Below are 24,170 nucleotides of genomic sequence, written 5' to 3' on the forward strand. Positions count from 1 at the left end.
CGGGAGGCAGTGGAAGACAGGAGTGCCTGGCGTGCTCTCCTCCATGGGGTCACGAAGAGTCAGACACGACTAAATAACTAAACAACAATGTGTTGCTTCCGGGTTATCAAGGTTATCAAGACAGCTGTTATCAGTTGTCTTGGCTGCTGTTTTTATTTGCAGCTGTTTGAATTAAATTTTAAACTGATGGCATGATACTGATTTGTCATGGCCTTTGACTAGTACCGTAAACTGATGGATTGATATTCTCTCTCTCTTTCTCAAAGTCAAAGAAGACTTTCATGCCGGCAGTCCTCATGAAGCTATCATCCACTTTCCAGCTCCGCGCAGCCTTTAACTCAGAGAGAAAGAATCTGGACGCAGTTTTGGATACCAAGAGTTTGACTTAAGCAGCTGGTTTGAATAGGCCACGCCTCTCCCTCCAGCCCATTGGCTCTCCCCTCTCTACCCCTCTCAAGTCATTGGCTCAGGCCTCTTCCCATCGCCTGCCCCCCTTCTCTCCCCCTCCCCTCTCTTTGCAGGGCGAGGAAAAGCTTGGCAATTTTTCTGCAGGACGCGCGAGAGCCGGGCAGTCCTGCCTGGGCAGGTTTGCGCACAGAGACCTTCCAAGCGATGTCTTGTTAGATCCGGATTCGGCTTCGCATCTTGCTTGATCGGGATCAAACCCTCTCTTTAAATAAATAAATAAATAGCGCGAAGCAAGCAAATGATATAATTTTCAAAAACCACTCCATTTCAAAGGAAATAAGTTTTAAAAACCCACAAAGCGCACCACCCTCAGTATAAATATTTTTTTTTCGAGGCAAATGCCTTCGCGGGCACGTCCCAACGGCGTGGCAACTCCTGGTCCCTCGTTTCAAGGCGCTAGGCAGCGCTGAGGACTGGGAGTGAATGTTAATTCCTTGGTAGCCGAGTTGATTTCTGATTTATTTATTTAAAAAATAATAATAGCGAGCACACACACATCTCTTTCTCTTTCTCCACAGTTTTTTTTTTTTTTTTTTTTTTTTTTTTGCACTGGAATGCACTGATGCCATTGCAGCAGCTGTTCGCCAAGCCGTGGGGAGGAAAGACCCTTTTGAAATCTCTCTCGTTTCGCTAAAGGAGCCCCAGCCGCCGAGGACTGCTCCAGACAAGACTGCAGTTCGCCTTCTTCGGCTGGAGATCCAAGGGCGTCCAGCTGCCGATCGTGGGATCTCCACCTCGGGACTGCAATGGTAAGGCAACCCTGCGCCCTCGAAGCTACGGGTCACCCCATCCATAGATAATTCACCCCATTCCCGTTGGGCTACAGGAGATTGGAGCGTGTGTATGTGTGTGTATTTTGGAGGCTAAGGAATCAGGGAAGATGAGAGAGAGTTGCTTGCACGAATCGCTTTTCTTGCAAAGTCGATGCTTTGAAGGGGGAAAAAATCTGGAAAGGTTTGCAAGAATTAAAACGGGGGAGGGAGACGAGCGAGCGACGAGCCGGCGCGGGCGGCGATACTGCAGGACGGCGGCGTGCTCGGGCTTCCACTTCAGCCTGGGAATTAAATTCTTGCATAGGGATCACACACAACGAGACACAAACACACAGCTGGAGGACGAATGCAACGGGCAGACGGAGATGCGCAAACGCGCGGGCGCGCTCTTTGGCGACCTCCGCAAGAACCATGCCGGGATGGAGAGGTGATATGGGCTTGGCTTTTTAAAAAATAATAACTGGGGTGATGAAAGTGGAGTGTGTCTAAATATATGGATTTTAGTGGGGGGAGGGGAGGAGATAAAGCCGAGCCAGGCTCCCAGGACAGCGTGTTGGTATGTAGCTCACGTCTCCTTTCGATGCAACATGGCTGGTAATTTGCAAATAAAACAAAACAAACACCCCAGACTGATAGGTAACAAATAACCCCATTCACAAACCGGTTAAGCCGTTGGTTTCTAGGGATTTTAGATCGCCACAGGGTTGGGTGTTTAGCAGGGGCTGCGTGGAAGGCACAGCCAGTCAAAAGAAATGCGAGTTTTGACATTGACTTCGGCGTGAGATGAAGATTGCATTCAAACCTCTTCCGATTAAGTAATTCCATTGCTTTTGAAAACAAATGGACGTTGCTGAAAGGGCTTGTTGTGGATCCAGCGAGATTTATTGGGGGCTGGGAATTAAACGCAGCGATTCTCCTTGAGGCGAGTAGGTTTATTTTCTAAAAATAATTTGGAGGAGGAGGAGAAGGAATCCCTCTGAGGAGGAAAGGGTTAAAGCTTCCTACGAAATGGATCCGTGTGTGTTTTCGTGTGTGTGTTTTATGCGCTTCCCCACATCGCCGTTTGGGCAGCTGGTTCCGATGTTTCCAGCGCTTTTGGTGTGAAAATGATGGTCAAGGCTGGTTTGGCCTTTTGTGGATTTGTAAGGCGCTTCCAGGCATTTTTCCTTGGGGGGAAAAGCAATGAATAAATGCAACTAACCATATTGTGCAGCTGCAGTTTAAATAAGTAAGGGAGTAAGGGAACCCTTTTGCAAAGATGTCCTGGTTCTTTGCTTAAGACGGTGGGTGTGTGGTGCTTAGGTCTGAAACTCCACTTGCGACTGATGCTCTCCTTAGTAGAACGATTCTAATATTTATCTCTTTCTGTGTCATCTTGAACTGGAAGTCTGTGTGCAGGACCACAGCATGCATGGTAAGGAACACACAGCAACATTATGATCCCCCAGTACATGCTCAGACTCTGGCTTTGGGAAGCCTCTCTCTATATAATTAGGTATGGGAGCTTACAAAAACTCTCACCTGAGCCCAACAGTAGGAAACACAAGTTTTGCTTTATTTTTATGCTGGGATTTAATGTGGGCTTGTTGAAAAGTGTGGTTATTTCTTTATTGCATTTTGATTCCTCCTTTCCTTTAAGGAGTTCAAGGCAGCACATGCAGGTCTCTTCCCATTTTTCCCCCCAGTCACACCAACCCTGTGAGGCCAAAAGACTGACTGGCCCAAGGTCACCCAGTGCATTACATGGCTGAGGCAGGATTTGAACCCTGGATTCCCCAGGTACAGTGTATAAGGAGTGGCTTGGCTTGCTGGTTCAGGCCCAGCTAGTTTACAATCCCATTTCTCACACTGGCCAGCCAGACTTCTCCGAAAAACAAACCAGGTCTGAAGAACTGTGAGTGTTTCTAGGACTAAGGTGAAACTATGAAGCTCCCTTGTTAATTTTGCTGTTAGATGCTGCTTGTTGCTATATTTATAGTATTGGAATGTGGTGGGAGTTTTTCCGGGGGGGTGGGTATGCCATTCTATTTGCTATTGTTTCCCTATGTTATAATGATATGGTTATTGTAGTGCCTGTTTGAAGTGCATCTCTGTTTCTTTTCTGTAAGCCACTTGGAGTGTGATTTCTTTGCTCGTGTATGTGTGTGTGTGTGTGTGCATGCGTGCAAAAGTGGCATACAAATTAAAAACATAATTAATTTTATAAGTGCAAGAAGCCCTGTTTTTTGCTTTTCCTCCAAAGCAAAGGGCATTCACCATGTCACGGTGCCTCTGATACTGAATGGAATATTTAGCCCTTCAGATCAGTAGTCATTGTTTGTGTAATAATATTGTGAGCACCTTTGCATCTCCCAAGAGGGGACATAGTCAAATATACATACCTTGTTTGTTTGTTTGTGGGTGGGGGTGTGTGTATTTATATCCATATTCACACACACACACATATGGGTACTGGAGCAAGCTGTCTTCTACTGAGTCAGACTAATGGTCCACACAGTTCAGTATCACCTACACTGCCTTGGCAGCTGCTCTCCAGGGTTTTGGGGATGTCAAGGCAATGGAAACCCTGATCCACATAATTTGTGCAACCCCAATCTAAAATGCAGCACAGGTTAGCAACTGCTGAGCTCAAAAACAGCTTGCTTCCACGTTCAGGTTGGGCATTTGAATCCTGATGGACTCAATGACCATTCTTAACATGAGATGGCTCTCTCCGGTGCTGAGATTGTTGGGCAATCAGTGTTTTGCACTTGTCTTCAAGCTCACTGAAGCACCAGCTGATTTGAGACTGCTGTTTTATGCACACTTACTCGGAGTAAGCCCTACTCATTGACCTCAGTGGAGCTGTGCTCATTGCGTATGAAAAAATGCCTGGTGGGTCCAGATTCTCCTTACAAGCCATCTCAACTGGCTAGACAATCGTGGATGTGCCAGTCGTATATTACTCTTTGGAGAGAATCCGCATGTGCTTCTAAGATTACCATTTGGTCCCTGACGTTACACAAATATCGCTGCTCATTTAAACAATACTTGCTGAATATTTGTGATGAGAAACAGTGGGAGAGAAGAATATTAGGTGTGCTTTGAAAGGACGTTCTCATTCCTGTGAAGCAATCTGGAGTCACTCCATCAAAGTTGTTCCTCAGTTCTGATATCAGTATATGAGCTCAGAAGGTCCCAGGTTAAATTTCTGGCATCTCCAGGTAGGGGAAAAAAGTTTCCCTGCTTTCAATACAAGGCAGATTTCCATGTTCTGGTCCTTTGATTGATCTGACTGTGGCTATGAAAACGGGCACAAGCCTGTTAAACTGAAGCGAAGCATATTTGTGTTATCCTTCTTGGCCTCAAGGCTAAGCATCCTTACTTGGGACCAATGGGACTTAGTCCTGAGGAACCATTGCCACAACTGGACTTTCTCGTTGGCGTGTGTGTTATAGAAGTAAGCACAATTTGCGGGTTTTAGGTTTTAACATGCATTTGTCAAGGCGAATGCCGGAAGTTTGATCGGTGTTCATATTCGTGTTCAAACATCTGAATGAGACTGAAAAGCAAACAGGTCAGCGGTGGCCAACGTGGTTGTGGACTAGAGTCTACGATCAGGTATATATGTCCATTGTGTGCACATGTACGGATAGGATATGCAAGAAGAAGGACCCAAAACTCATGGAATACAAATGGCGTCGCTGGGGCAGTGTTGTATAGCATACATTTAAAGTACATTTGCTCTCTCCCTCCCAAGAATCTTGGGATATGTGATTTTTAAGGGTGCTGAGCTGTGTGTAGGGTGGGTGGTAAACAACAGCCCCACAATTCTTTGCAGGGGAGTTGCTCTTTAAATGTGGTTCTGTGATACCTCTATCTGGAATCCATATGTATACAATATACGACCCACTTGCAGTATCTAGTGGATAATCAACATCTTCCTAGCATTTATATGCTAGCCTGTCACTCATAGTGGGAATTGCATTTCTTCTGGTTATTTGCAGTCACATATAACTGAGCAAGATTCAGATGCATATTTATGAGTTTTAGACATTCCCAGAATTTACCTGAGATGCTCAGCATCCCTACTCGGATATAGGTATTCCCCAATTGCTTTAGGTATTTGTGGAATATGTTAGCTAAGCAGTTTGTGAGATGTGTTGTGTCTTAGGTTGTATTTTTTTTTTGAGGGAAAAAACAGGGCAGCTTCAGAGCATTGACTTTCAACCAGCCGGCTGCACCCAGTAACTGGATCATGCCCCAGTCTACTGAGGACCACTCATGGGTTGTGATGGCTGTTTCCCTCTGTTTATGTTTATTAGGATAAAAAGAATTTATGAAAGGTGAAGAAGGGGGTATTCACTGTCAGACAGAGGAACTCGAACATGACAATTTTGTGGTTGTGTTTTATTCTTCCTATGTAAGACATCCTGGGAATATTTATATGGAAATATGGCATGTGCATACTTCAAATTAAATAAACAAAATATTAAAAGTGCTCCTGCCCGTTTTGTAGTTTGGGGGTCATAGGTGGGTCTCGGGTATGAAAATCATCAACATTGTAAATTTAGAGGAGTAGTATACGTTCAGAATAAATATCTGAAATAAGGGTTCCCTGTAACTGTCTTATAGTAAAGGGGATTATTCTGTGGAATATGTGACTTGTTTTCCTCCACCAGATTTCTCAGGTTTTGATTCTCTGCATCATTCTACTTTCCACTTTCTAAATATGTAGCGGTAAATCCAGGATTCAGTCCCAACTATGACTGTTCTTCTGAAGCTATCTCTCCCCCCCCATGGTCATTGTTAAACCCTGCAACATGTGGAATAGCTTCTGAGCATGCTAAGAGTGCATTTCCCTCCTCATCAATTAACCACAGCAAGGATTAGGGGAGAAATGGGATTCTGGGTCAGAAGGTGAGACCCACGGATGGAATGTTAGAATTTGTATCGCCAGTTCGTCCTTTCGTAGAACAAGCATCGCGTGTGAGTTGCTTGCATTTGCTAATTTCATTTGGGCTTATTGGCAAAATCAGGGTACCTTTTGCCATGTAAACATCCCTGCTCACTTTGGCCGTCAGGTAAAAACAGAGCAAGGGGTTAAAGGATGGAGGGGAGATAGGCTCCGGTAGAGCTTGCTGGGCATGTAGTTCATGCAAACAATTCTGAAATACTCAAGTGTTTATTCTCTTTGTGATACCTGCTAAAGGTAGCTTTTTCCAAATGCTGCAAAAATAGATAAGTCTCCTGATCGCTAAGTGATCCTGTACGTGCATGTGCTTTCGTTCCTTCCAGAGTAGCAACAACAGCCTTTTGGCTACCATGCAGACATTGCCCCTGTGCCAAGGCCCATGGCGTGGGAATATAACCGAACATCCAATAATTTAAGGGCTATTCCCAGGACTAAGTTAACACGGGCAACGGCTTCTGTCCACAACGCGACCGCTATAGGGCATGGCTGAATCATAGGTTTCAGTGATTCCCCTGGAGGGCAGGCTCCCTTGTGGTGTGTTTGACTGGAGCTGTGTTGTCTTTGTGTCTGGAACACAACACACGGTTTTCATCCATCGTTCTGACACCGTTCCCCACAGACACAAACGCACATGCCAAACCTATGGACATTTGCAAAAGGGGCTTTTAGAAGCCAAGGTGACCAATTGGGGAACAGGACGCCCTGTTCCAGGGTGCTTTTGTGTTCAAACACAGATATCTGGTTTTCACACAGCAAGGTTGTGCAACCATTCACAACCCTCACATGCCACCAAAGGATAAAATGAGAAAAGCCACAAGGCGCAGGGTTGCTATTTTAATGAAATAAAGCATAAAACATATCAGAGAGGCAAAACCAAGAAATGAATTGTGACGGTCCCATTCCATTCCTTATCGGATCAGATATTTTGTATTATTAAGTACAAACCTTCCACCCATCCAACTGAATGGTGTGTGTGTGTGTGTGTGTGTGAGAGAGAGAGAGAGAGAGAGAGAGGAGTTTCTCCCAGTTTTCAGCAAACCCAAGTCATCCTATTACCTGAAAATGCCTTCATTTGCCAAGTCCAGACATCGCTCCTTTAGCCGTAACACATTTTGCCAATATAAGAGCTACTACTATAACTTTCAAGATTGATGCTGGGTTTTGCTTTCCCCAACCTCTTCCCTCCCTGAATCTTTTTTTTTTTTTTTTTTTTAAATAATATTTATTGAAGTTTCCAAAATACAGAAAGAGAAGAAAAGAAATTATGAAGATACATTCAGAACCTTATTTTCAAACATCCACTTTCTGGGACTCCCCCCTTCCCCCACCCCTACCGTATTCCCCTTTCATATTGTTGTTTCCACAAGTTCTATTTCTGATTTAAAGCACAATTTATATACCCCATTGTTCAAATTTAAATTTATACAAACCTTATGCAACACCCTTGATAAAAAAAAAAAGCAAAAGATCTCTCCCCATAGCCCACCCCCTTTTCTTTCCACAATGTCCCCCTTTTTTCCCATTAAAGTAAAAGCACACAGAATAAAAGTATAAAAAAATAAAAAATATATTAGAAAAAAGAAAACCAATTCAAAAAATAGTTGCAAGCCTTTGGATTCTAATTCTCCCTCCCCTTCCCCGGTTTAATTTCCCTTATCCTCCAATCTATGTTTCCAGCCTGGAAATCTTAAGTCCATCAATCCCATTTTTCCCCCAACTCCTTGCAGAATTATTTCCCATTTCTAGGATTACTTTCTTTAAAAATTAATTCCTAAATCTTTAAAAATGTCAAATTATAAAATTCCCCCCATTGTTCTTTCAAGGTTATAGTCCAGCTTCCTCTTGTTCCGCTGCTAAAACTTTCTTATTCAGAAGTTTAGTAACTCTACATGGGTTGTTGTTATTCAGGAACAAAAACTTGCGTTCAGTCCCTTCCTTCTTCAGTAAGGTATTCTGTTGTCTCCTTTTAGTCTAAACACCCTGTAGACAAGATTCAGTTTCCGTTTTGCAGCTTTCCCAGGAGATAACCAGTTCTGTGAAATTCCGGAGTGTTGTATTTTTCCCGGCTTACGCCCATCTTTGTAATGTCCCGAAACTCCTCTAGGGGGGTTGTTGTAACTTTGTTTCCAAAAATCCGATTGTTCTCCGTATTTTCGCCATTTTGTATTCAAGTCTTAACAAATTATATCAAGTTGTAACAAATTTGACCAGCAAGGTCCTTGTAATAAAATCCTCTTTAATATTCCGACTTTGACAGCTACTTTGACAGCTGTCAAAATCACCGGCTCTTTTCACCAGGCTCACTCCTCAATCGCCCCGGTTCCCAGGGAGGGGGGTGCATTTTCCTTCTCCTTCAATTCTTCCTCCAGCACAATTCTTGTACTTTCCCATCATGGAATTCTTAATTTAGCAAAGATACCGTTCTTTTTGGGCCTTGGCTTCCCAATCCTTGTTTTAAAATGTCTACAATAGGGAGGGGGACTGACTTCCTTTTTAGATCCCCCCCCGCTCGTCTCAAATCCCAAAAATTTTTCTTCTTTTAAACCCGATTTCCAATTTACTCACGGGTTGTTGTTAAAAGTCCAAATTCTCAATGGAAGAAGTCAGCGCTCTCCGCCGGATGGCATGCGGCTTCGCTCGGCAGGGATGGCAGAGGACTCAAAGCACCACGCTTCTCCCCGGCACCCGATCCGTAGCCTTTAAAAAGGCTCCTTCACGAGTCGGGAGGGCGCTAGCGGTGCTAGCCGAGTCTCCAAGTCCACGGCCCCCGTGGCCGTGGTTTCTAAGGGTCCCCGCATCGCCGGTGCGGTAAAACCCAGCCCCTGCCGAGCCGGCTCCCTCCGGAGCTCGGAGGGAGTCCGCCATTCGGCGATGGCGCCAACCCGGAAGTCTTCCCTCCCTGAATCTTTTTTCCTTTTGTGCCATGACTTTTCGATTGAAAGACTGTCTTGTTTTAATTGCTGGGATGCAAAACTGCTTTTTTTGACTGAAGAGCAAGCGCTCTAAAAAAGCAAATACCCCAATTGTGGTTTTTTTGCAGAACAGATTTGCATTTGTCTTAACCACACACTGGTTTAATTGGGCAACATCCAGCCAGAACATTTTTTAAAAAATGGAACTAACAATAATATTCTTAAACCTGCTGAATGCTCACCCACAAAGCAAATGCGAGGTCTATGCACCAGGTTCAGATAATCGCCGTAAACATTTATGCCATTCTGTAAATTCAAGGTCGGCAAAAACATATTGTGCAAAGTAGCAAATTGAAATGCAATAAATTTATTTATTTATAATATAAAAAGGGGGTTTATCGAGGATAAGCAAGCACCGATTAAATTGTACTCAGAGTAGACCTATTGAAATGGAGGAACCTAAGTCGGCCGTGCCCTTTAATTTCAATACTCCTCAAAACAAGAAGCATCATCACTGATCAAGAAAACATTCCAGTAGGGTGAGACATGTGAACTGGGCAGTCTCAGGGGCCACATAGAGAGACCCAGAGGGCCACAGCGAGCCCTCAGTCTGAGATTCCCAGCCTGATTTAAATTATCTGGGTATTCTATACTAAACATTATGGACCCCAGTGTGGCTTAACTCAAGTAAGGTCAGATCCATACCATATTATCACATTTGTTCCCCCAAAGAATTCTGGGGAGTGTAGTTTGCCCTCACAGCGCTACAACTAGCAACCGTATCGAACTACAGTTCCCAGGACTTTTCACAATTTACATGTGTGCTGCTGAATGAGCTTCAGTTGTGTGGTGTGGATCTGCCCAAAGTTCACGGAAGGAAAGTTCCCCATTCCATCCTCTCTGCTGCAGTCTTGAAAAGCCCCACGAGAAGGTTGGGGGGGGCACACCGAGTGTTCAGAATCCATCTGGGTTGGGGTCGCAGGGAATCATCCCAAATCAGACTTGGGTGGAAGTTAACTTAAGGATGATGTTCAGGGAAGAAAACATTCCTGTCTTTCTCCATTCCTCTCCACAACCCACCCCACTGAATTTAGGAAGATTTGGGACAGAGAAAAGAAAAGCTTTCTCTCTCCCCCCCCCCCCGCTTATAATGCCGGCTCCCTTTGCCTGAAAGTGAGATGAGCACCGCAACCCCATAGTCACCTTTGACTGGACTTAACCATCCAGGGCTCCTTTACAGTCATACCTCGGGTTGAATGTGCTTCAGGTTGAGTGCTTTCGGGTTACACTCCATGGCAACCTGGAAGTAACAGAGCACATTACTTCCGGGTTTTGCTGCTCGCGCATGCGTGGAAGTGGCAAAAAGTGACCCGCGCATGCGCATATGCACCCTCGCGTCTTACATTCCATTCAGGATGCAAACGGGGCTCCGGAACGGATCCTGATCGCATCCCGAGGTACCACTGTATATAGAGATAATAAGCAACAGTTCACTCCTGCCACAAAACCAACTTGACCGCCTTTGTGGGTCAGCTGAAGACCTCAGCCTTCCTTATTTTGGTTGTTTCGTCCACGGGGATTATATCATAAGTCTTTCCTGCGACCCAAACCCCATCGTTACTAGAGAGCAGGGTGTTAGCGTGACTGACGGCCCCTTCCTAAAGGATCTCTCACTTAGAATATTCAGCACTGAATTGAGTGGTGCCCATTGGCCAGAAGGCAGGGAGATCAGCAGTAGGTGGCGCTAGAACCAAATGCCTGGGTAGACAGGGATGCTTTTACCTTCCTCCTGAATGAAGGGGACAAATGCACCTCTCTGGGGAGGGCATTCCACAAAAGGGGAAACACCACCAAGAAGACCCTGTCATGGATCTTCTCTTATATGAATTTGCCTGGGATCTGAGATCTTCAGTGGGGGGGGGGGCTTCTTTCACTCCCACCACCCTCACAGGCATGCTTGGTTGGGACCAGAGAAAGGGTCCTGATTTGTGGCTGTTCCTACACCATGGAACTCTCTCCCCAGAGAAGCTACACTGGCTTCCTTCTTGTGATCTTCCAGCGGCAGGTGAAGACTGTTTTATTCTGACAGGACTCTGGGAACTGATTTTGTTTGTTTGTTTAAGGAAAGGGCTTTTTATAGTGCTGTGCTATTTTATTGTTTTTATTATCTGTATTTTAAAATTTTGCTTAAACTCTATTACACTTTAATTATTACAGTGGGATCTCTGGTTACGAACTTAATTCGTCCCAGAGGTCCGTTCTTAATCTTTCTTTTTTCTTGTCCATTCTTAATCTGAGACCATTCTTAACCTGAGGTACCACTTTAGCTAATGGGGCCTTCCGCTGCCGCTGGCGCACAATTTCTGTTCTCATCCTGAGGTAAAGTTCTTAACCTGAGGTACTACTTCCGGGTTAGCGGAGTCTATAACCCGAAGTGTATGTAACCCGAGGTACCACTGTATTATTATTATTTTTAAAAATATCTTTTATTTGCTTTAAGCTTTTTGCATTTTTTCTGTCTTGTCTTAATTTGTGTAAGCCGCCTTCAGTCCCAGTCCAGGGAAAAGGCAATCAATCAATCAATCAATCAATCAATCAATCAATCAATCAAGTCAGCCCCTAGTAATGGCACATTTCAAGAAGCCTGACCTGCTAATCATAATGTCTCAGATAGTTGATACTGATGAAGGTGTCCTTTTAAGGATTGGAAACCTCCACCAATTTTAGGCATTATATGCTAATAGTAAGATTCTGAATAGGACTAGATAGTTCACTGCCACCCGGTGAAGTGTTTTCAAGACAGATGACAGAGTCCAATCAGGCAGCCTTTGATGACCCTCAGAGTAACTGCTTAATGTCTGTCTCTGTCTGTTTCCTCAGCTAGTTATCCTTGGATTAAAAAAACCCCTAGCCCTTCCAAAATTCTTTCAATTTATTGGAGGCCTCTTTTGAATTTCAATACACCCTTTGCAACTCGCCTGCCTGCCTCCTCTGTCACCGTACAGAGAGCATCTGCCAGACATTTCTGAGTCCGTGAACCCTTTCCGCGCAGGTTTAAGTGGGTTTGCTTCAGAGTAAAGGGGAATCGCAGTGCCTGATTTGTTTGCTGCCTGTCTTGGAGAGCTCCTCTCGATCTCGATGAGACAGTTCCCAGTGAAGAGGGTCTGAGAACAGGAGCCATGGGATGCAAAGATCTCATTTCTAACAGAAACACAAGGGCAGGGGAAATGAAAGATACGGCGACTCTCCAAAGCTTTTAGCAGAATAAGCCTATTTCTTCTCTGAGTGTCAGTGGGGATTAGTGCTGTGGTTCCCAAACATTGGGGGCTGCTACCCAGTCCCCCAGTGCCCCCTACCCTATTAAAAGCATTATTCAGAACAGTTTCTACAACCCACTGATGAAGATAATAATAATAATACAGAAAGCAATTCATGGCACATTGGTTTGAAATCCAAGGTCATTGGATGACCTTGGGCCAATCGCTGCCTCTCAGCCTAACCTACCTCACAGGGTTGTTGTGGGGATTAGCTGAGGGGGGGGGGGAACCATGAGCCCCTCTGAGAAAAATGCAGGATGCAATTGCAATAAATAATAGCGAGTGATATGTATGGAGTGAGAAGAACAGAGTCAAATACAGTGGTAGCTTGGTTCTCAAACGCCTTGGTTCTCAAACGCCGAAAACTCAGAATCAAGTGTTTCAGTTTTCGAATGTTTTTCGGAAGCCGAACGTCCGATGCGGCTGTCGGCTATTGTTTTCGGGGCACCTGCACCAATCAGAAGCTGTGCTTTGGTTTTCGAACATTTCGGAAGTCAAACGGACTTCTGGAATGGATTAAGTTTTGCATTTTTGTTTTTGAGGCTTTTTCAGTTAATTTGGTTTTGTGACTGTGTGGAACACAGTTCAGCTACTGATTGATTGTTACTGCAGAAATGAATAAAAGCCCCCCCCCCCAACAATGACTATCACCAGTGCAGGTAAGAATTTTTATTTTATTTTTAATTATTATCTACAATACTGTCTTATTTATTTTATAGTACAGTACATTGATTATTGCTTTCATTTTATGGATCAATGGTCTCTTCAGACAGTGAAATTCATGTCAAATTGCTGTTTTTAGGGGTTGTTTTTAAACGTCTGGAATGGATTAATCCATTTTGCATTACTTTCTATGGGAAAGCGTGCCTTGGTTTTGGAACGCTTTGGTTTTGGAACGGACTTCAGGAACGGATTAAGTTTGAGAACCAAGGTACCACTGTACAGGAAGCTGCCTACTACTAGGTCAGCTCATTGGTCCACCTGGCTCAATGATGCATACACCGACTGGCAATGCTTTTCTGGGGTTTCAGACATGGAAATGCCAGGGATTGAATCTTCCACTGGTTTGGTGGGTTTTCTTCCACGGGGCTATGGCTCTTCTGCTGTAAAATGAAATGACTGATTTTCAGATATCCTCTCCAATATTATAGCAGACCCTCCAAGTGTCTCTATGTTCCAGGGACAGTCTTGGATTAACAGAAGACACCCAGCTTTCTGATCCCCTAATGTCCAGCTTTTCCTTAGGACGTCCCTATTTTCATTGGCCTGCTTCTTGGGAGAAAAGCTATGATAAACCTACACAGCATCTTAAAAAACAGAGACATCACCTTCCTGACAAAGGTCCGTATAGTAAAAGCTATGGTTTTCCCAGTAGTGATGGATGGAAGTGAGAGCTGGACCATAAAGAAGGCTGATCGCCAAAGAATTGATGCGTCTGAATTATGGTGCTGGAGGAGACTCTTGAGAGTCCCATGGACTGCAAGAAGATCAAACCTCTCCATTCTGAAGGAAATCAGCCCTGAGTGCTCACTGGAAGGACAGATCCTGAAGCTGAGACGAAATGGTTGGACAGTGTTCTTTAAGCTACCAGCATGAGTTTGACCAAACTGCGGGAGGCAGTGGAAGACAGGAGTGCCTGGCGTGCTCTGGTCCATGGGGTCACGAAGAGTCGGACATGACTAAACGACTAAACAACAACAACATTTTCATCGGATAAATGTTGGAGGGGAAGGAGTTTTGCAACCCCTAAGTCAAGAAGATAAGTAACTATACAACCTTCAGAAGACATCTGAAGGCAGGCCTGTATAGGGAATTTTTTTTAAAATGTTTAATGTTTTAATATGTTTTTATATATGTTGGAAGCTGCTCAGAGTGGCTGGGGCAACCTAGTCAGATGGGTTGGATATTATTGTTGTTATAGTATAATAATAATTTATTATTTGTACCCCGCACATCTGACTGGGTTTCCCCAGCCACTCTGGGCGGCTCCCAACAGAATATTAAAAACACGATAAAACATCAAACATTAAAAACTTCCCTAAACAGGGCTGCCTTCAGATGTCTTCTACGTTGTCTTCAAATGTCTTCTATGCTTTTGGACTGTTGTTGTTGAATAGGACGTCCCTATTTTCACTGGAGAAATGTTGGAGTGTATGTTTCAGTTCTCCAAATCCCTATCAAGGTGGACAAGGTCGAATTCACTTGCAGCTGATGTTGGCTATTAGAACAAAAAGATACGGGAGGGAGACTGGGTTCCCGTTCCCTCCTTTAGAGCAAATCTTCCATCTCTTTTTAGCTCATACAAATGTAAGAAATGGCCTTATACCGAGCCCAACCTTGAATCCATCTAGCCCAGAACTGTCAACACGGTTTGGCAGCGGCTCTCCGGGGTTTCAGACAGGAGTCTCTACTAGCCCTACCTTGAAATGATGGGGTTTTGAACCCGTGACCTTCTGCATGCCAAGCAGATGCTCTCAGGCTTTGCACACCAACTTAACAGTCCTAGTCATTTCCTCGAAGCTCCCTACAATAGATGTCAAAAGTAACTACCCTGCTCCACCCACCCGCTGTTGTATTGCAATTGTCTCTTTTTCAGGGTTGTGATGGCCTGGGACTTGGGCTTGGACTCAGAGCCAGAGGAGACTCAGTCCGCACCGGATCCTTTGCCTCAGGCGGCAGCTGAACCTAGTCTGGGGCCTGATCCTGAAGAGCCCCAGTCTGCACAGGTTCCTCTGCAACAAGCACCAGCTGAGCCGAGTCAGGGGCCTGAGCCTGCCTTGGCTCCAGATGCGGGGATTACCTTGTTGCCTTCAGCTGGGCCATCACTTACAGCTGCTCCACTACCGGTGTTACGAAAAAGGAGCAATGCTACTGAGTGCTCCAGATGGCTGGAAAGCCAAACAGGATGTTGATGTTTTGGGACTGTACCGTGGGAACAAATGGACAGTCTATTCTGTGCACTGAGCACCGGATGTTAGCTCAGAGTGTCACATGACCCTGTACTGGAAGTACATGGGAGGAGTTATTCTCTCTCTGCTGTTGGTGTTGAGAGAGTGCAGACACGTTTTCTCTGTACTGCTGAAAAGACAGAAATAAAGGCATGTAAATACATTTCTGTCTGTCTCTCTCCCCTCCCTGGGGATAGCAGGGGAGGAGGGATGGTGTGTCCTTCTCACGTTTGTGGAGGATCGCCGGGATCTCGCCTTGTCTTGCCGGGAGTCGCTGACGGGGGAGATCAACAAGGAATCCAAGCCGGGCACCTGGAGAGTGGCCAATTCCTCTGACTGAAGGCTTGATTCCGACAACCGATTGGGTCAGGAGAGGCTGAGGCAGCCTCTGGGTCTAGTAACCTACCAACGTCTCCCGAGCTGCAGAGACTGAGGTCTGAGAGAAGGAGAGACCTGAGTACTCGCAGGAGGAGTGCTCATCTTCGGGCGAGACAGGGAGGTGAGTCGCCGGGGGATCAGGACTAGCCATTACCTCGACAGGGATAAAAGGCTGTCAGACCCCGCCCCAGGTTGTGGGAGCAACGTTGCTGTCTGTGATCCTGCCTGTGATCCTGTGCCTGACCTAGCCTAGTTTCCTGCCTTGGCCCTGTCGGACTGACTCCTCGCGGAACCCTTGGATTTGGGACTGGACCTGGACTGCGTTGCTCAGGTTACCCCTGGGCCCAGCACAAGGGTGCACCTTGTGAATCCAAAATGAGATAAGACAAGTGTGCTGATAACTGGGTGTGCGTCCTCTTCAACCCTATGTTTCTACAGAAGCCAAGAACATCTGTTTGCCGCAGCTGACATGATCATCGTATTTAAAAATAGAGCACCCCGAATCGGGCTTGAATGGTGGAGCTTGGAGTGTGTACAACTCGCAATTGCTCCTTTTTCATTAAAGCGGAAAAAAGGAAGTTGCTCAGAGTTAGGGATGGGCTGATCTGTCAAGGCTGATCTCTCTCGGTTCCTGTTTTCTCATTCTTCCTATTTCCACATCAGTTGTGGGGGAAAGCTAATGAAAATTCATCAGCACTTTTGTGCAAATTTCTCCCAAGACACACATAGTTTATGTAATTTTGTCTAAATACACATCCTTGAAAAGAATGTGTGTCATTTGTAGTAAGAAATGTATTTTTGTCCACACTTTACCTCAGTATAATGCAGAGAGCCTTCTCTGTAGTGGCACCCGCCCTGTGGAACGCTCTCCCATCAGATGTCAAGGAAATAAACAACTATCTGACTTTTAGAAGACATCTGAAGGCAGCCCTGTTCAGGGAAGTTTTTTAATGTTTGGTGTTTTAATATTCTGTTGGCAGATGCCCAGAGTGGCTGGGGAAACCCAGCCAGATGGGTGGGGTATAAATATATATATACTCTGTGTGTGTGTGTGTGTGTGTGTGTGTGTGTGTGATATATACATACAATGGTATCTCGGGTTACATACGCTTCAGGTTACAGACTCCGCTAACCCAGAAATAGTGCTTCAGGTTAAGAACTTTGCTTCCGGATGAGAACAGAAATCGTGCTCCGGCGGCGGGAGGCCCCATTAGCTAAAGTGGTGCTTCAGGTTAAGAACGGACCTCCGGAATGAATTAAGTACTTAACTTGAGGTACCACTGTGTGTGTGTGTGTGTGTGTGTGTGTGTGTATGGGTGACCAGTCTCCCCAGAGAATCATGTGTTGTGGATCAGAGCTGCTCTTTGCACCCTTAACAAACTATGCTTCCCAGAATCCTCTGGGGGAAGTACTGCCTGTTCTCAGATGGTATAACACAGCTTTGAAGAGTCCAAGAGAGTCCACTTCAAAAGGAAGACCAGGAGTGCTAACACCTGGGGAGAAAGTTGGAAGAAACACCCTCTGTCAGAAGTCAGAGTCATGCATCGTTTGGGAATAAATAGCCTAATGTCAGTGAAGTTAACTTCTTATTCAAAGAAACCAAAGAACACAGGCCTAGTGATCACAGCAACTCTTCCCATTTTGGTCTTGCCCCAAGGATGCAGTTGCAAGGACTGAAGGTCCTCACCTTCCCACTTCTCTCTAAGGCTCCACCCCCAGTTCCTTCCTCGGCAGCCTAATACTCCTTCATCTAGTCTCTCTTTGCTCCACCCTCTTCATTCCTCTGCGTGTTCTGTGAGACCAGGGAGGAGGGGAGCTGGTCACAACAGGAGGGAAAGACCCCCCTGGCTTCTTCAGCAGCCTGCCTCCACTCTGCCTCTTGGCCCTTTTCCTCACCAGTGTGGTGTAGTGGTTAAGAGTGGTGGACTCGTAATCTGGTGAACTGGGTTCGCGTCCCCGCTCCTCCACATGCAGCTGCTGGGTGACCTTGGGCTAGTCACACTTCTCTGAAGTCCCTCAGCCCCACTCACCTCACAGAGTGTTTGTTGTGGGGGAGGAAGGGAAAGGAGAATGTTAGCTGCTTTGAGACTCCTTAGGGTAGTGATAAAGCGGAGTATCAAATCTAAACTCTTCTTCTTCATCTTCACCAGCCTCCGCTTCTTCCTCTGATTCTGGACTGCTCTCTGCCTTATCCTCTTCCTGCTCACTAAACCCTGTTGCCTCTACAGCTTCCGACACCTCCTCCTTCCTGTCTTCTCCCTCTTCTCCCTCTGACCACTTGTCATCGTCCCACCATCAGTTCCCTGGCCCTGGGCCTTCTTCTCCTGGGGGTTCCCTTGGGGGTTCACCAGCTGGTGCTTCCCACCATTCCTCTATACCCAGCCAGTCCATGGCACCGTCTTTTGAGAGTTCCCTCTTTTGTTGTATGATATCTGAGAAGACTGGTTTCTCTCTCCCCCCCTGGGGTGGGAGGTTGTGGGTGGCAGCAGCTGAGATCCACACAGGTGTGAGCAAATACCCAAATGCACCTTGAAGTACAGTAAGCCCACAACTTACAGACATTTAACTTGTGTGCATTCAGCTTTAAATGCTTGGCTAAATAAATAAATAGAGTGTGGACATCTGGAGGAAAAGACTTTGGCAATCCCCTCATCTGCCATTGCACCCAATGTGTTTTGTCTATACGCAGTACTTTTTTTGTCTTAAAAAAATGTTTAGGGGTACTCGTATTTTGACTCAAGAAAATCACCATTTTATAGTTCAAATCATGGGAAATAAATATAGTAAATAGACAAAAGTACAAAGAACATGCATTGCCTCATATGACGCAGCACGTTGGCATGATGTTGCGTGCACTAACATCTTCCCGATTCCTCTGATGAAAAATAGTAATTTCCCAACTCATGGTTGAAATATTGCCCCTCAAATGAGGCCAAAATTTCATCAGTGAAACACCACACATCCACATTCCACACTGCTTCACACATTAAACGCCCGCTTCCATCTGATACTCAGGAAACACCAGGAAAGGAAAGGAAGCTGCCATCGGGAGTAGCAATGGAACTGACGATTCACTGTGCTAGAGAAGAAACTAAAAAAATACTTTTTTTTTTAGTTTCTTTTCCTGTTAGATTCACAAAATGTTTAGGGGGTATGTGTACCCCTGCGTTCCCCCAGAAGAAAAGCACTGTCTATACACAATTTTAAGAGCTACACAGGTGGCGCTGTGGGTTAAACCAGAGAGCCTAGGACTTGCGATCAGAAGGTCGGTGGTTCGAATCCCCGCGACAGGGTGAGCTCCCGTTGCTCGGTCCCTGCTCCTGCTAACCTAGCAGTTCGAAAGCACATCAAAGGGCAAGTAGATAAATAGGTACTGCTCCGGCGGGAAGGTAAACGGCATTTCCATGCGCTACTCTGGTTCGCCAGAAGCGGCTTAGTCATGTTGGCCACATGACCCGGAAGCTGTACGCCGGCTCACTCAGCCAATAAAGCGAGATGAGCGCTGCAACCCCAGAGTCGGCCACGACTGGACCTAATGGTCAGGGTCCATTTACCATTTATACATGATTTTGGCTTTAGAAGCTGCGGGTTTACTGTACTCTCTGCAAAGCTTAATTTCCCCACCGTTGGATTTGAGTAGCTCACATTCAAATCAGTGGAAGTTACTCATTTCCTCTTGCAGTGGGAGAAGGAGGGGAGGGAGGCTGCAGGTGGGAGGAGAACCCGGCTTTTTAAAAACCCTCTTATTTTCCCCAAACTAGCAATCGGCAGAAAGAGACAGAGCAAGAGAGAGAGAAAGTACAAAAATAATGTAGATGCCTAAACTGCAGAGAGCTGGGGAGACAGGCTGGTAATGACTAAGGCCTTGAGCTCCATCACAGCTGTCAGAAGTGCTCCGGTCCTCTGTAAATTTGTATTCATTCTCCCGAGTTGCTCTAAAGCTCAACGGTGGGCGAAGAGTGGTTGGAACCGGGCCAGTTTGGCCACAAGGAAATCGGAGGAATGCAAGCTCCTCCACTGAGTCTTAGCACAGTTGAAATTGGGAGCTTTCTGCTGCAGGTAGTCATTAGGGTGGCACCTTACCTGTTGAAAAAGAAAGAAAGAAAGAAAGAGGCTGAAAAGTATCATAAAATCTGCTCCTTCAAATGTGTTTTTGTAGATGCAGATTAAGCTATAGGTATGAATTGTTGGTGGGGAACTGGATCATAGGATTGTAGAGTTGGATAAGTCATCTTGTCGGACTAGGGTTGCCACCTTTGGTTGGGCAAAATGTGCGACACGTCAGGCAACATAAAGGACAGGTTGGGGTAAGGATTGGGGGACGGACGACACACATTTCCATAACACCAAATCCTCAAGGAGTAAGGGGACTCAGTTACTTTTCCCCCACCCACCCACGAATGAATGAATTTTATTATTTCGATCACAGACCAGTTCCAGCCCACATACAATATCAAGGAAGTCATAAAACACAATAGGGATACATTTGAATTTGCAATTAGGTATAGCAGGGACAATACAGATATAGCAACAGTTTAAAAATATATAAATTAAAACTTAGGTAAAGGTAAAGGGACCCCTGACCTTTAGGTCCAGTCGTGGCCGACTCTGGGGTTGTGGCGCTCATCTCGCTTTATTGGCCGAGGGAGTCGGCGTACAGCTTCCGGGTCACGTGGCCAGCATGACTAAGCCACTTCTGGCGAACCAGGGCAGCGCACGGAAACGCCGTTTACCTTCCCGCCAGAGCAGTACCTATTTATCTACTTGCACTTTGACATACTTTTGAACTGCTAGGTTGGCAGGAGCTGGGACCAAGCAACGGGAGCTCACCCCATTGCGGGGATTTGAACCGCCGACCTTCTGATTGATAAGTCCTAGGCTCTGTGGTTTAACCCACAGCGCCGCTATATTAAAACTTAGTCATTAACATATAACCTTAAATTTTCATTTAAAACCTTAATGATTACACCCACCCACTGAGTTTGGTCTCAAACCATTTTTAATTTTTATTTTTATTTGAGGTTAATGTGGATAAATATTTAAAAAATGACTAGAAGGATGCAGATAGACAAAAACCAAATATCTGGTTTCCATAAGGGTAATATTTGCGCTATCTCCCCATGCCAATATTGCTGCAGAAGTTGGGTGTCACCCTCCACTCTGCTGAGAGAAAAAGCAATATTCCAGGCACCCACCCATGGTTTGTCCTCCTTTGGAGGATGGAATACGCATCTGAGACTGTCATAGCTTCAATAAATATGGTTGATTCACCTATTGACACCTTCAGTCTGTATGGAGGGAGCCCAGATCTTACAGCGTGGTCCTTTCAAGAAGGGCTTGTCCCCCGCATCAGTGCAGCCCTGGAGTCAAAGGCATCTCTCCCACCCAGCCTGCCAAAGATCATCTCCTCTGTCTGTTCTTTCTCTTCTTCTTCTTCCCAGCACACCTAGCTCTTAAAGCTCTCTTTCCCTGGCACCTCAAACACGCACAACGTCACCATGGCAACCTCTGTCTGCCCAGGCCCAAGATCCCTCTTAGATGGGCCATCAACACCTTTTGTCATGTTAATGCTTCTATCCCAGGTGAGACCCTGGCTAGGAAAGAAGCTTTGTTGTTGTTGTTTAGTCGTGTCCGACTCTTTGTGACTCCATGCACCAGAGCATGCCAGGCACTCCTGTCTTCCACGGCCTCCCGCAGTTTGGTCAAACTCATGCTGGTAGCTTCGAGAACACTGTCCAACCATCTCGTCCTCTTTCGTCCCCTTCTCCTTGTGCCCTCCATCTTTCCCAACATCAGGGTCTTTTCCAAGGAGTCTTCTCTTCTCATGAGGTGGCCAAAGTACTGGAGTCTCAGGTTCAGGATCTGTCCTTCCAGTGAGCACTCAGGGCTGATTTCCTTCAGAATGGATAGGAAAGAAGATTAGCCTTTATTTTTCCACTGGCCTCCAACCTCCCCTTCAGTACTCCAAATAATCAAAATCCTACCATTTATTAATTTCTAGTGTTTTAGAGGGGGTCCCTCCAGAACTTTTGTCCAGCTGCAACTCACCAGAACTCAGTTCTGGCACTTCTCAGATGAGCGCAATTGCTGTGGTGTTCTGGCACCTCTTTTCCTAAAAAAAATAGCGCTGATCCCACTCAAGATATAACAATATATAGGCTAAGAATGAACACTAGTAAATTTTGTAGAGGAAAAAAACAAAGGGGTAGGAAGATCGCTAAGTTCTTCCCTCCTGGTTCAAGCTTTGCCTCATCCCCCTGTATTAAAGACAAACACCGTTTCGCTGAGGTAGTGTGAAACTCTTCCATATGCAGCCAGATTGAGTGATTCCTAATGTAAATCCCTTCAAAGACCAAGAATTTTTTTATTTATTTAAAAAAAAAAGAAAATTCAGGAATGGCCCTCGAGAAGGCATGACCCTTGCAGGCCACCATACTTCATGGGAAAAAGCATTCTGTGGCAGAATCAGCCAACATGGTGCCTTTCCGATGTTGCTAGACTTCAACTCCCAATAGCCCCCGCCACCATGGCCAATGGCAAGGGATGCTGGGAGTTGTAGTACAACAGTGTCTGGAGGGCGCCATGTTGAGCTACCCTTGATCCATTGCTGCCCTGGCCTGCTGGAAGCCTGCTGTTATCCTTGCACCAGCCTTCACAAACCTTCATGCCACCTCGAAGGAGCTAGGCCATTTTTAGCCCATAAATCACAGCATTTTATTTTTAAAAATCCCTTCAGTGAGGTAATTTATTAGTTCCACATTCTGCGACGTCGAGGAGCCGCCTAAGTATTAAGTGTTTTAAAAGTTTATCCTCTGACGACTTGTCGGTTTCCGTTCTGTAATGAGTTGGGTAATTATCTATGCCTCTTCTCTGGTGACTCTTTCATTATATAATTATCATATAATGGCTTAAAATTCGATGGCGCCTGGTTCTCTGAGCCATCTTTTCTCCATTTTGTTCCTCCTCAGGATTGGACATTTTCCTTCTTAAATGCACTTTTGAGTAGCCCACAGAGAAGGAGAATTAAGGTGACATTTGATGCATGAATATGAATAAAAATGGAATTTACTTTTTTTTAGTATCTCTTTTGTGAAAAATTGATCTAGCTTCTAGTTTTCCATATTGACTCAATATGTTTCAGTTTGGCATTTGATTTTCTCCTGTGAAAATATATCCTGCTGCAATGAGGCCATATCTGAAGAGCATAAGAAAGCCTATTTCATACCCTCCAACATTTCCCCGATGAAAATAGGGACGCCCTATTCCATAATAAAGGGACGCGGGTGGCGCTGTGGGTTAAACCACAGAGCCTAGGACTTGCCGATCAGAACGTTTGAATCCCTGCGACAGGGTGAGCTCCCATTGCTTGGTCCCTGCTCCTACCACCCTAGCAGTTCAGAAGCACGTCAAAGTGTAAGTAGATAAATAGGCACCGCTCCGGTAGGAAGGTAAACGGCGTTTCCGTGCGCTGCTCTGGTTTGCCAGAAGCAGCTTTGTCCTGCTGGCCACATGACCCAGAAGCTGTACGCCAGCTCCCTCGGCCAATAAAGCGAGATGAGCGCCGCAACCCCAGAGTCGGTCACGACTGGACCTAATGGTCAGGGGACCCTTTACCTTTACCTTTATTCAATAATAATAATAATAATAATAATAATAATAATAATAATATTTATACCCCACAGCCACTCTGGACAGCTTCCAACATATATAAAAAACATAATTAAACATTAAAAAACTTCCGTATACAGCCCTGCCTTCAGATGTCTAAAGGTTGTATAGGTACCATATTTTTCACTCTATAAGATGCACCAGACCACAAGACGCACCTAGTTTTTGGAGGAGGAAAACAAGAAAAAAATATTCTGAATCTCAGAAGCCAGAACAGCAAGAGGGATCACTGTGCAGTGAAAGCAGCAATCTCTCTTGCTGTTCTGGCTTCTGGGATAGCTGTGCAGCCTGCATTCGCTCCATAAGACGCACACACATTTCCCCTTACTTTTTAGGAGGGAAAAAGTGAGTCTTATAGAGCAAAAAATACGGTACTTATCTCCTTGGCTTGGGGGTCACATAACTCCATATTCTCCAACGTTTTGCCAATGAAAATAGGGACGTCCTAAGGAAAAGTGGGACATTCTGGGATCAAATCAGGAACCGGGATGGCTTCTGTAAATCCAGGACTGTCCCTGAAAAATAGGGACATCTGGAGGGTCTGCTGTTTTTTAAGGCACCCTTCCCCAACATGGTGCCCTCCAGATGTTTGGATTACAAGTCCCATTGGCCTTAGCCAGCATAGGATGGCACAATGTTTCATCTTAAAAAATCTCATTTATATCCCACATTTTTTTCCTTTATGGATCTTGAGTTGGCATACATAGTCCCCCCCCTGCCACATTTAATCCCCACAACAGCCCTGTGAGGTT

At 45.4% G+C, this 24,170-nt stretch overlaps 1 protein-coding gene across 11 annotated transcripts in view; it reads left to right on the forward strand.

Annotated features, from left to right (window-relative positions):
• The first annotated feature begins 550 nt into the window (after window positions 1-550).
• The window catches only part of ADCYAP1R1 (ADCYAP receptor type I), a 161,499-nt gene continuing 137,879 nt past the window's right edge, over window positions 551-24,170 (forward strand). For 7 of the 11 annotated variants that reach the window (XM_083579803.1, XM_083579807.1, XM_083579812.1 and 4 more), the window contains exon 1: window positions 551-1,217. The gene's annotated coding sequence lies outside the window, so the exon portion shown is untranslated. Of the gene's footprint in view, window positions 1,218-1,439; window positions 1,669-24,170 lie in introns of those variants that run through there. The other 4 variants (XM_083579813.1, XM_083579804.1, XM_083579806.1 and 1 more) reach the window with 3 other exon arrangements.

Source organism: Podarcis filfolensis (assembly GCF_964270895.1).
Source record: "Podarcis filfolensis genome assembly, chromosome: 12".
Lineage (NCBI taxonomy): Eukaryota > Metazoa > Chordata > Lepidosauria > Squamata > Lacertidae > Podarcis > Podarcis filfolensis.